This window comes from Cyprinus carpio, chromosome B16 (assembly GCF_018340385.1).
Source record: "Cyprinus carpio isolate SPL01 chromosome B16, ASM1834038v1, whole genome shotgun sequence".
NCBI classification, from domain to species: Eukaryota; Metazoa; Chordata; class Actinopteri; order Cypriniformes; family Cyprinidae; genus Cyprinus; species Cyprinus carpio.
In genome coordinates, this window is record NC_056612.1 from 29,215,085 (window position 1) to 29,225,084 (window position 10,000).

The window sequence follows — 10,000 nt, forward strand, 5'->3', positions numbered from 1 at the left end:
CACACACACATACACAGACAGGACACACCACACACACACACACACACACACACACACACACACACACACACACATACATTGACCACCACACACACACAGACACTCACACACGCACACACAGACACACAGACACAACACACACACACACACACACACACACACACACACACACACACACACACACACACACACACACAGTTTTTCCCAAATAAACTCTTTATATGTACATAATATGGATATACATCTACTTATAATATTTTACATAATACATATTTTTTATTTGTATATATCGTTTTTTTTATTTTTTATAAAATAATAATATAATATTATTTTATTTCAAGTAATGACATTTTTATGGTTTTAGTTTTAGTTAATGATAATAATGCTTCCTGATGTTTGTCACTGAATTAATCATGAAGTCACCCGAGGCTGTATGTTACAGTGATTCTACCACAGGTAAACTGATTTTGGCTCGTGTTTTCGAGCTGTTCTTCTAGGGTGAGAAACAGAGAAGCACACACTGACCACTGGAGCTTATGCTAATGAGCCACCCAAGAGCCCCGCCCCCGTCCTCCTCCACGCATATCATTAGTGTGTCTTCCAGTGACCAACAAATTACACATGAAATCAAGCAGCGCAGCTCCTCTGTGTGTGTGTGTGTGTGTGAGGGAAACACCTGCCTGTGGGAAACACCCCTCCCTCCCTCCCACACACACACACACACACACACACACACACACACACACTTACTTTATTTACGATCAGTCCATTTTCCCAGTCTCCAGATAGAATTTACTTTCACACTCACTCGAGACAGTCTCTCTTATCCCAAACTCTTGATTCAGAGTTCCAGAAGCACCAATAATATAAACAGATCATTTTACAATCATCCAATCAAACCTATAGCTCCGCCCTACACTACTGCAACCAATTAAATGCAAATGCAAATATGAAACAAAGCTGGTTTTAAAAGGTAGCAGAGTGAAATGAGGTGTATAAAAACTTCCAGGCTCTTAGTTAGCCAGGTAACTGGGTCCCACTCTCAGATACTTGACAGATGAATCTCCCAAACACTGTCAGATCCAGAGATGAGTTGCTCCTCTACAGGATTCACTATCATCCTCCACATGAAGAAACAGATGGACTGATGTAAACTGACTCTCTGAAAGCCAATCACAATCAATCTGTTTCTGTCCATCAGTCTTTGACCCTCTGAAGTTTGTGTGTGTGCTGCTCCTGTGCCGCACACACACACACTATGAGGTGTTGACTGTGCCAGTCGAGTGTGTGTGTGTGTGTGAGATAAACAGCTGGCTGTTTGTACACACCGGTCGTCTGTCTGTGGTGTTTATCTTCAAAGAGTCAGTGGAGCTGCAGGCCTGTGACTCGTGCCAACTGACCCAGACAAACCACTGCCAACCAGGACCCAACACACACACACACACACGCACACACGCACACGCACACGCACACACACACACACACACACACACACACACACACAAACACACGCACACACACATACACACACACACACACACTCACACGCCACACTCACACTGTTTGTATCGTTTTAAGGTTGGTGGTTCGTCATGTTACACACACACACACACACAAACACACACACACATACAGGCTTATTTGCAACATGCTTTGCAAATTTACACATACACAACACTACCACACACACACACACACTCACCCTCACTCACACACACACACACACACTCACACACACACACAAAACACCACACATACACACCACACACACACACACACACACACACACCCACACACACAACCACACAAACACATACACACACACACACACACACCACACACACACACACACACACACACACACACACACACACACACACACACACACACACACAGTGATCAAATCATACTCTGCTCAATGATCATATTATATATTTTAAATTAAAAAAGAAAAAGTTAAAAAATAATTAATATAATACATTTAAAAAACCATTCAATGCTAATATTATAATTTTTAAAATATTAGATATTTAATCATATTTATATTATATAAATATATATTTAAAATATCTATTTATATAATTTATACCATATACAGTAAATATAAAAAAATAATAAAACATAAATGTATATTATGTATGTTGTGTGTGTGTCAAGAGAGAGGAAAGCAGAGAGAGAGAGATATATATGTTCTATTTTCTAGTATTCACAAAATTATTTTAAATTCCGTTTTTAAATATAGAATATACATTATATTTAAATAAAATAATCCATTAAAATTAATATAACATAATAAATAAAAAAACTCTGCTCAACATTATATTATATTTTTTATTTTATTTTGATGTATAATATATTATAATTTAAAATATTCAATATTCAAATATGTAAAATATTCAATATAATACACACTTTATATTTATACCTATATATTACATTTTATTATTAATTTGTAATAAACCCATTGTGTATAATACTTTACAAATCGAATGCATCTCTTCTTCATGTAAACGCTGTAAATCAGCCACGTCCTCACAAAAGACTTCACACACTCGGCACACGTACAGTCAGAACACTGATGACACCACATGAATAATGTACAATCATCCAGTAACAAAGACTCTGCACACAACACAGTCCATATCAATCACCTTTGGGCTCTTAATTTATGCTTTAATGACATGCAAAGCCATTGCAGCTGATCGGTGGCTTCTTGCATCAGCAGCACGACTGCCAGAACTCTCCAAAAACTTCAACTTTATGAATACATCTACCTCTGCAGACAGCACAGCGCTCACTAAATTACACATTTTTAACATTAACTACGGCTTTTCCGGCATGCAAAAAGAAAGAGAGACCTATAACATCATCCAGTCCTTTTCTATCTGTTCTGACCCAATTTGATCCGCTGACCTCGTCTCTGACGGTATTTGTGAGGAGAGAGTGTTGTTGTTCGGTCTGTGACGGCTGAAGCTTTGCATCTCTGCTCAATAGCGGCTCTCAAAGCGGCACAAAGGCCCTGCTGGGGGATTTCCTGAAGAAACAGCACTTCTGATGAATAATACACAAGCACAGCTCTCGCCGGACTCTTCTGCTCTCACAAACACACAGCGGCCCCAAAAAAAGTGCTGGGGAGACTCGAGGGCACACATAAACACAGACGGAGCCTGTCAAAAACACATCCAACCCCAAAATCTAAAGAAAAAAATAAATTATATTTTGCATGAAGACTAAAAATTGTAAATGGTTCTAAAAATAGGTTTTAAATATTTTTTATTTTATTGTAAAGTATGTATTTTTTTTTACTCTAAATATATTTTCATTACATATTTTGTTTGAAATTTGAAAACTGAAAAAAAGAAAAAGAAAATAAAATAATTTACCCAAAGAAGTTATACAGAACTTATATTTCGCTTTAATATTTTGTGTTTAATATAATAAGATTTATTTTTAAGGGTGACCTTTTACCCAAAATTAAACCCATTATATATTTTGCATAAAGAAAATGAGGACAATTTTTTTAAACAGACCTAAAATAGACTAATAATATATTTTTCATTACGTTTTACTTGAAATTTAAAAATTTGCATTAATATTTTACAAGTTATATAATGACATTTGGAAGTTTTTTAAGTTACTAGTTTTTCCTCCAAAATCAAGTAAGTTATATTATAAAAAAAAAATAAAGTGTAAAAATTGTAAATGGTTCTAAAAATAGGTTCTAAATGTTTTTTTTTTTTATTTTAAAGTATGTATTTTTTTTTACTCTAAATATATTTTCATTACATATTTTGTTTGACATTTGAAAACTGAAAAAAAGAAAAATAAAATAAAATACTTTTCACAAAAAAGTTATAAAGATCTTATATTTTGCATTAAAAAATTTGAAATGGTCCTAAAATAGACTCTAAATATTTTTCATCTTCATTTTAAACTATATCTATCCTTTAACTTCAAACAAACATCTTTTCATTAAATGTTTTGCTTGACATTTGAAAACTAAAAACGTTTTGCTTGAAATGTAAAAATTTGCGTTAATATTTTACAAGTAAAATAATGAGATTTAGAAATTTTTTAAGTTAGAATTTTTCCCCCCAAAATCAAGTAAATTATATTATTAAAAAAATAAATAAATGAAGTGTAAAAATTGTAAATGGTTCTAAAATAGGCTCAAAATATTTGTCTTCATTTTATATATACTGTATATATATATATAATATATATAGATATATATATATATATATATATATATATATATATATATATATATATAATTTTTTTTCCAGCTCGAAAATGGAAAAATGAACTCATAATAATTCCCATTTTCTTGGATATGTTGCATGTAATACAATGAAATTCAGACTTTAGTAACAAAATACTTTTTAGAGCCTCTTCCATCTAATGTGTGTGAGATGAGCATGAAAAGACTGAGTCTGGAGCGTCTCTGAGAGCCTCGCTGCTCAATCAGACGTGTGTGGATTAGAGGAGCGTCTCGGAGCTCCAGGAGTCTGTCAGGTTGAGACGGCCGAGCACAAAGCCTGTGATTTCAATATGAATGCAGTGGAGGGAAGGACACGCTCTCGCTGCGGGTGCGACTTCCCTTCTGAGCAGCACGACGCCTATATCACAACACACACACACACACACACACACACACACACACACACACACACACACACACACACACCACAGCATCTGCATGCTGACGAGAAAAACACTTCACTTTCATTCCTGCACTTCATGAACGTGTTGAAGAGCCGATCACTGCTGAGAGAACTTGTTTTAAGAGGAAACTATGATTTTTAAACCAGCCTAATGAAAGGAAACACACTGAAACAAATAAAAAAAAAAATACAATCTGAGAAAATATATCATTCATATTTAATATGTACCCCCATTACACCACCAGTCCCGAAGTTTAAACAATTAAGAAGTCTCTTCTGCTCAACAAGGCTGCATTTATTTACATTGAAACATTTACATTTAAATTTTTAATTTGATTAAAAATTCAGGAAAAAATTTGAAATATTGTAATAATTTAAAATAGCTGTTTTCTATGTGATTTTCAGCATCATTACTCCAGTCTTCAGTGTCACATGATCTTCAGAAATCAAATTTTTAATTTGATCTGATTTACTGCTGCTCGAGAAAATAATATAAAAATAATAAAATAAAACTTTTTATTCAGCATTAAATTGAGAAAAAGTGACAGTAAAGATTTCTATTTAAAATAAATTGTGTTCTTTTGAACTTTCTAATCATCAAAGCAGCATTAAATAGAAATTTTTAGAAATTGAAAAATAAATAAATGATAAAAAATGTAACCCCACTTGCTTTGATATCTTGCATGGAATATAACGAGATTAATCTTTAAAAGTGAATTTTCCCCCAAACTCAAGACATTATCTTTTGCATAAAAAAACCCCAGAAGCCTAAATGGTTTAAATGGTCCTAAAAAATAGGCTCAAATATATAATTTTACTCTTAACAAAAATAATTTTTCATGCAAGTTTTCATCACTGAATATATAAGAACCATATTATTTGATGTAGTGTAATTTTTTGTTATATGTGAGGTGTATATTATTATTTTTTTGATTTCTGAAGATCATGTGACACTGAAGACTGGAGTAATGATGCTGAAAATACAGCTGCGCATCACAGAAATAAATTACACTTTAACAGAGATTCACATAGAAAACAACTGTTTTAAACTGTAATACATTTTCACAGTTTTTACTCTATTTTAATCAAATAAATGCAGCCTTGGTGAGCAGAAGAGACTTCCTTCAGAAACATTAAAAAATTTGAATTATTCCAAACTTTTGACCATCAGCTGCAACCAAAGCATGTGAAGCGCAGGCCTGTCGCTCGTGTGAAGCTCTGAAAGGACTCTGATGAGTTGCTGGTGGTCATTATTCTGTGTGTGTTTCGGGGTTCAGAGGTCTGCGGCCCCCCTTGCGGTTTCAGACGTAATTCTCCCGCCGCCACCTGCCTGTAATTGGGCTGCTAATCCCTGCAGAAGCGCGGCTTCTTTCCCTCCATTATGAGCTTCATCCAGCCGCAGGAGATGTGCTCATCCACACCACATATTACATGCAAATACAACCTCTTTCTGGACAATGAAACCCTGACCTGCAGGAGTGAATCCAGTCATGCTGGGTGTCTGGAACAGCAGACTAGTGCATTGCTTTATGAAATATCTAAAGAACGCAGCGGATGACTGTTAATATTAACTCAGTGTGTATGTGATATGGACCAATGCAATATTTAATAACAGCAATGGAAATGAACACATATACACTGAAAGTCAACACTTTTCACACTTACACTGCCTAATTAAGGTCTCTTCTGCTCAACAAGACTGCATTTATTTGATTAAAAATATGTTAATTTTTAAAGCCAGAAGCATTCTGTTCGAATCAATTTTATTTGGACAATTTACTTATGGATACAAAATTCCATAAAACAGCATTTTGTACATTTTTATAGGCATCATTACGCCAGTTTTCAGTGTCACATGATCTTCAGAAATCATTCTAAAGATGCTGATTTGATTGAAAAGACTATATTTATGCATTTATTTGATCAAAACCCTGTTTTTAACATTGATAATGATCAGATTTTTTTTCTTGAGCAGCAAATCATCATATTAGAATGATTTCTGAAGATCATGTGACACTGAAGACTGGAGTAATGATGCTGAAAATACAGCTGCACATCACAGAAATAAATTACACTTTAACAGATATTCACACAGAAAACAGCGGTTTTAAATTATAATAATATATCCAAATTTTTAGAGTATTTACTGTATTTTTAATTAAGTAAATGCAGCCGTAAAGAGTTTTCTTTCAAAAGCATACATGTGTACATGTACTCAAAATTCACTTAAATATTTGAAAACAAACAGTTAACAAACAAAATCTCTTTCTCAAAACATTGGTTCTTGATTCATTTTCTGATTGGACTACACAAAACACTGGATTAAATTGATTAAAAAGCAAAATAAAGAATTAAACCTGCTATTAGAAAAGGTCAGATGATGACTATGTAGCACGCATCTGTAGAGCTGTTGACTGTAAAGCACACACTGGTGCCACAGACTGTACCTGTTTGGCTCCGGGTCAGTGTTTGCTGTTCGACGCCGCTTTGCCGTGACTCTTACTGCACACCTGGATGCTGTCGCCAGACTCCGGCTGTAACTTAACGCTGGGAACGGTGAAGATTGAAGACACTGAAAAACAAGTCAGTCTCCATGAAAAACTCTTCTGTGGGAAAAGACATACATGCATACACATATGATAATGTGTCATATCACATCATCATCATCATCATGTGAAAGACAAGGAGAGAAAACTATTCAATTATGATGATGACCAAGAAAAATATAGCTGGAAATTAATACATCTATAGCTATGCAATTCAGAATCCCAGAAATATATGATGCACTTTTATAATATTTTCAAAACAAAACTCTAATAATAATGAACAATCAATGTTTTTTTTTCCCCATTTTTTTCTGTATTGATTTCAAATAATACATTAGATTATTACTTGATATAGGTTGTCTATAGAAGCATATGTTCAAGTTCACATTATTATTAAAAAATCATAATGGGGTTTAGTATTTTTTTGTATTATTATTAAAAAAATTTTTTTTATATAAATTTACATGTAGAGTATTTTTAAGAAAAAAATAAAAATAAATTATATGTGTGTGTGTGTGCGCAATATATTAATATAAATAATATATAATAAATATAAAAAAATAATAGATGTAGATATTGTTGAAGAAAAATATATTAATTAATAAATTTTATATAACTATAAACACAAACGACACATTGTACTCATACTGTGTGTGTGTGTGTGTGTGTATATATATATATTTCTATATTAAATAATAGAAAATAAATATAATGAATATAAACATAATAGAAAATAATACATAAAATAAATATATCGAGAAATGGATGAGTATGTAGAAGGGAAAATATATGAACTAATATTAAATAATTATGGGAGTAAATGAGCTTTCCTATATGTTTGCAAAGTGGTTTTTACCAAGAAAAATGACGCTTGAACTTAACAAACAGCTCTAATAAAGACATAAAACCATAATAAATAAACACATCAGCACTTGCATTAAATTTCATTTAATAAATGTCATAATTCCTGCTGCATTTGTCGTATCAATCAAAGCCCGAGCTGAAATGTTAATTACGTGCGTCCTCCCCAGCAGCAGCCGCTCTCTTTTGTGATAGAACTGCAAGCGTGTATGAAACAACAGAATTAATTTCCCTTCATTCTTCTGCTTCAAAAGCAGCTCTGCGCTGTGTGTGTGTCAGAGCTCCGCCTCCTCACCGGAGCCCCGCCCCCCCGTCCTTCTCGCTCGGGCTCCTGTGAGCTGATATCAGGATTGGTTTGGTTTGAGCTGATAATCTGGCAAATTAAAAACCTCGTTCTCTCATTATTAAGACTCGTTTGTCTAAGGCGGATGCTTTTTTTATGTTGTGGAGAGAGAAGTGTGTGTGCTATAGCTGTGCTGCCTGCTAATGGAGGCCTTACAGCAGATCAGCGGCCGTCAGCGTCCTTTATGGAGGTCTGACGTCTGGATTATAGATACGTGTCATATTAGACACGACAGAAGGCCTTGAGCTGCTCTAAAGACCAAAACCAGCCTGAATCATCATGTTTCTGTGAGAGCTGAACACAAATGTATGAAAGCTTGTTTTCACCGCAGAATGAAACAATAAAAACTTTCTATCTCACAATTCAATTTTTTTTCCCTCAAAAACAGTCAGAATTGTGAGATATCAATTTATTAGTATGTATATTATTATGGTAGATAATAGGAGAAAGTTTTTTTGATGAAAATAGTAGTATTTTTTTTTTGATTTTTGAATTTAGTAAAAAATTAAGTAAAAAAAAAAAAAAACAGAATATAGAGGGAAAAAAATTAGAATTGCGAGAGAAAAAGCTAAAATGGCAAGATCTAAACTCAAGATAATTTGCGAAATTTTAATTTAAATTTCTTAGGGAAAAAATCATTGGAAAACTCAGTCCTTGGGAAAACTTAAGAGATAACTGTAGAAATAACTGTGAAAAAAAAAAATCATAATTGCGAGATATAAGCTCAGAATTCAGAGAAAAAATGTGTAAGAGATAAATTCACAATTAAGGGAAAAAATTATGGGACATAAATTTAGATGTCTTAGGAGAAAAGTCAGAATTGTGAGATTTGGAAGTAAAGGCATCAAAGAATGACAAACACGGACGGTTTACAGTGTTTCTACAGTAAATCTCAAGTTTGCACATGTATTCAATAAAATATCTGAAAACAGAAGTTTCTGTTTCTCAAAACATTTATTTTTGAATCATTATTTGATTGGACGGCCAAACAACAATTTGACATAAAAATTAAATTAAAATTTAGAATTAAGAAAAGAATTAAATATGCAATTTGCATGGTCACATGTTGACTATATACTGTTTTTAATCATTATTATGCACTGAATACTGAGTGTTTGGAACGTCAAGTGTCTACACACCTTCAGTATTTATCTTCTGTTCTTCATTATGCTTAATATCATCACAAACACTGATGTTTTACTCTTTTTCATCAGTTCTGCTTGACTAGTTTCTGTTCTTCTGACTCTTTGAAATGCTGCTCGTTTGAAACTTTGTAACAATCTGAAAACTGTGCATCAACCAATCAGAACCCAGAGCTCCTCACTGCTGAGGGTAACCAATTCCAGAGTATTTGGGTTTGGTAAATCAGGAAAGCGTGTCAGTGTGCTGCTCTCCGGGGAAAGTGAAGCGTGACACGACAGAAACACATGAATCTGAGCATCAGCATCACCACAGTGAGCTCAAACTGAGACAGAGACAGAGAGAGTAAAACACTGATGAAGGAGGGCGGGAGGGAGGAATGGAATACTAACAATCTGTCTACTGCATACTGCATAGTACACACTGTACACTGACTACTGTTTAAA

General features: G+C 33.8%; 1 protein-coding gene and 1 long non-coding RNA gene across 2 annotated transcripts in view; both read right to left on the reverse strand.

Annotated features, from left to right (window-relative positions):
• LOC109106292 (cyclin-dependent kinase 14-like) overlaps positions 1 to 10,000 on the reverse strand; it is a 434,688-nt gene that overhangs the window by 306,213 nt on the left and 118,475 nt on the right. The gene's annotated exons all lie outside the window — the stretch shown is intronic.
• Positions 6,970 to 10,000, reverse strand: part of LOC122140066 — a 14,707-nt gene continuing 11,676 nt past the window's right edge. Inside the window, exon 4 of the long non-coding RNA XR_006156789.1 lies at positions 6,970 to 7,236. This is a non-coding gene — a long non-coding RNA (uncharacterized LOC122140066). The remainder of the gene's footprint in view (positions 7,237 to 10,000) is intronic.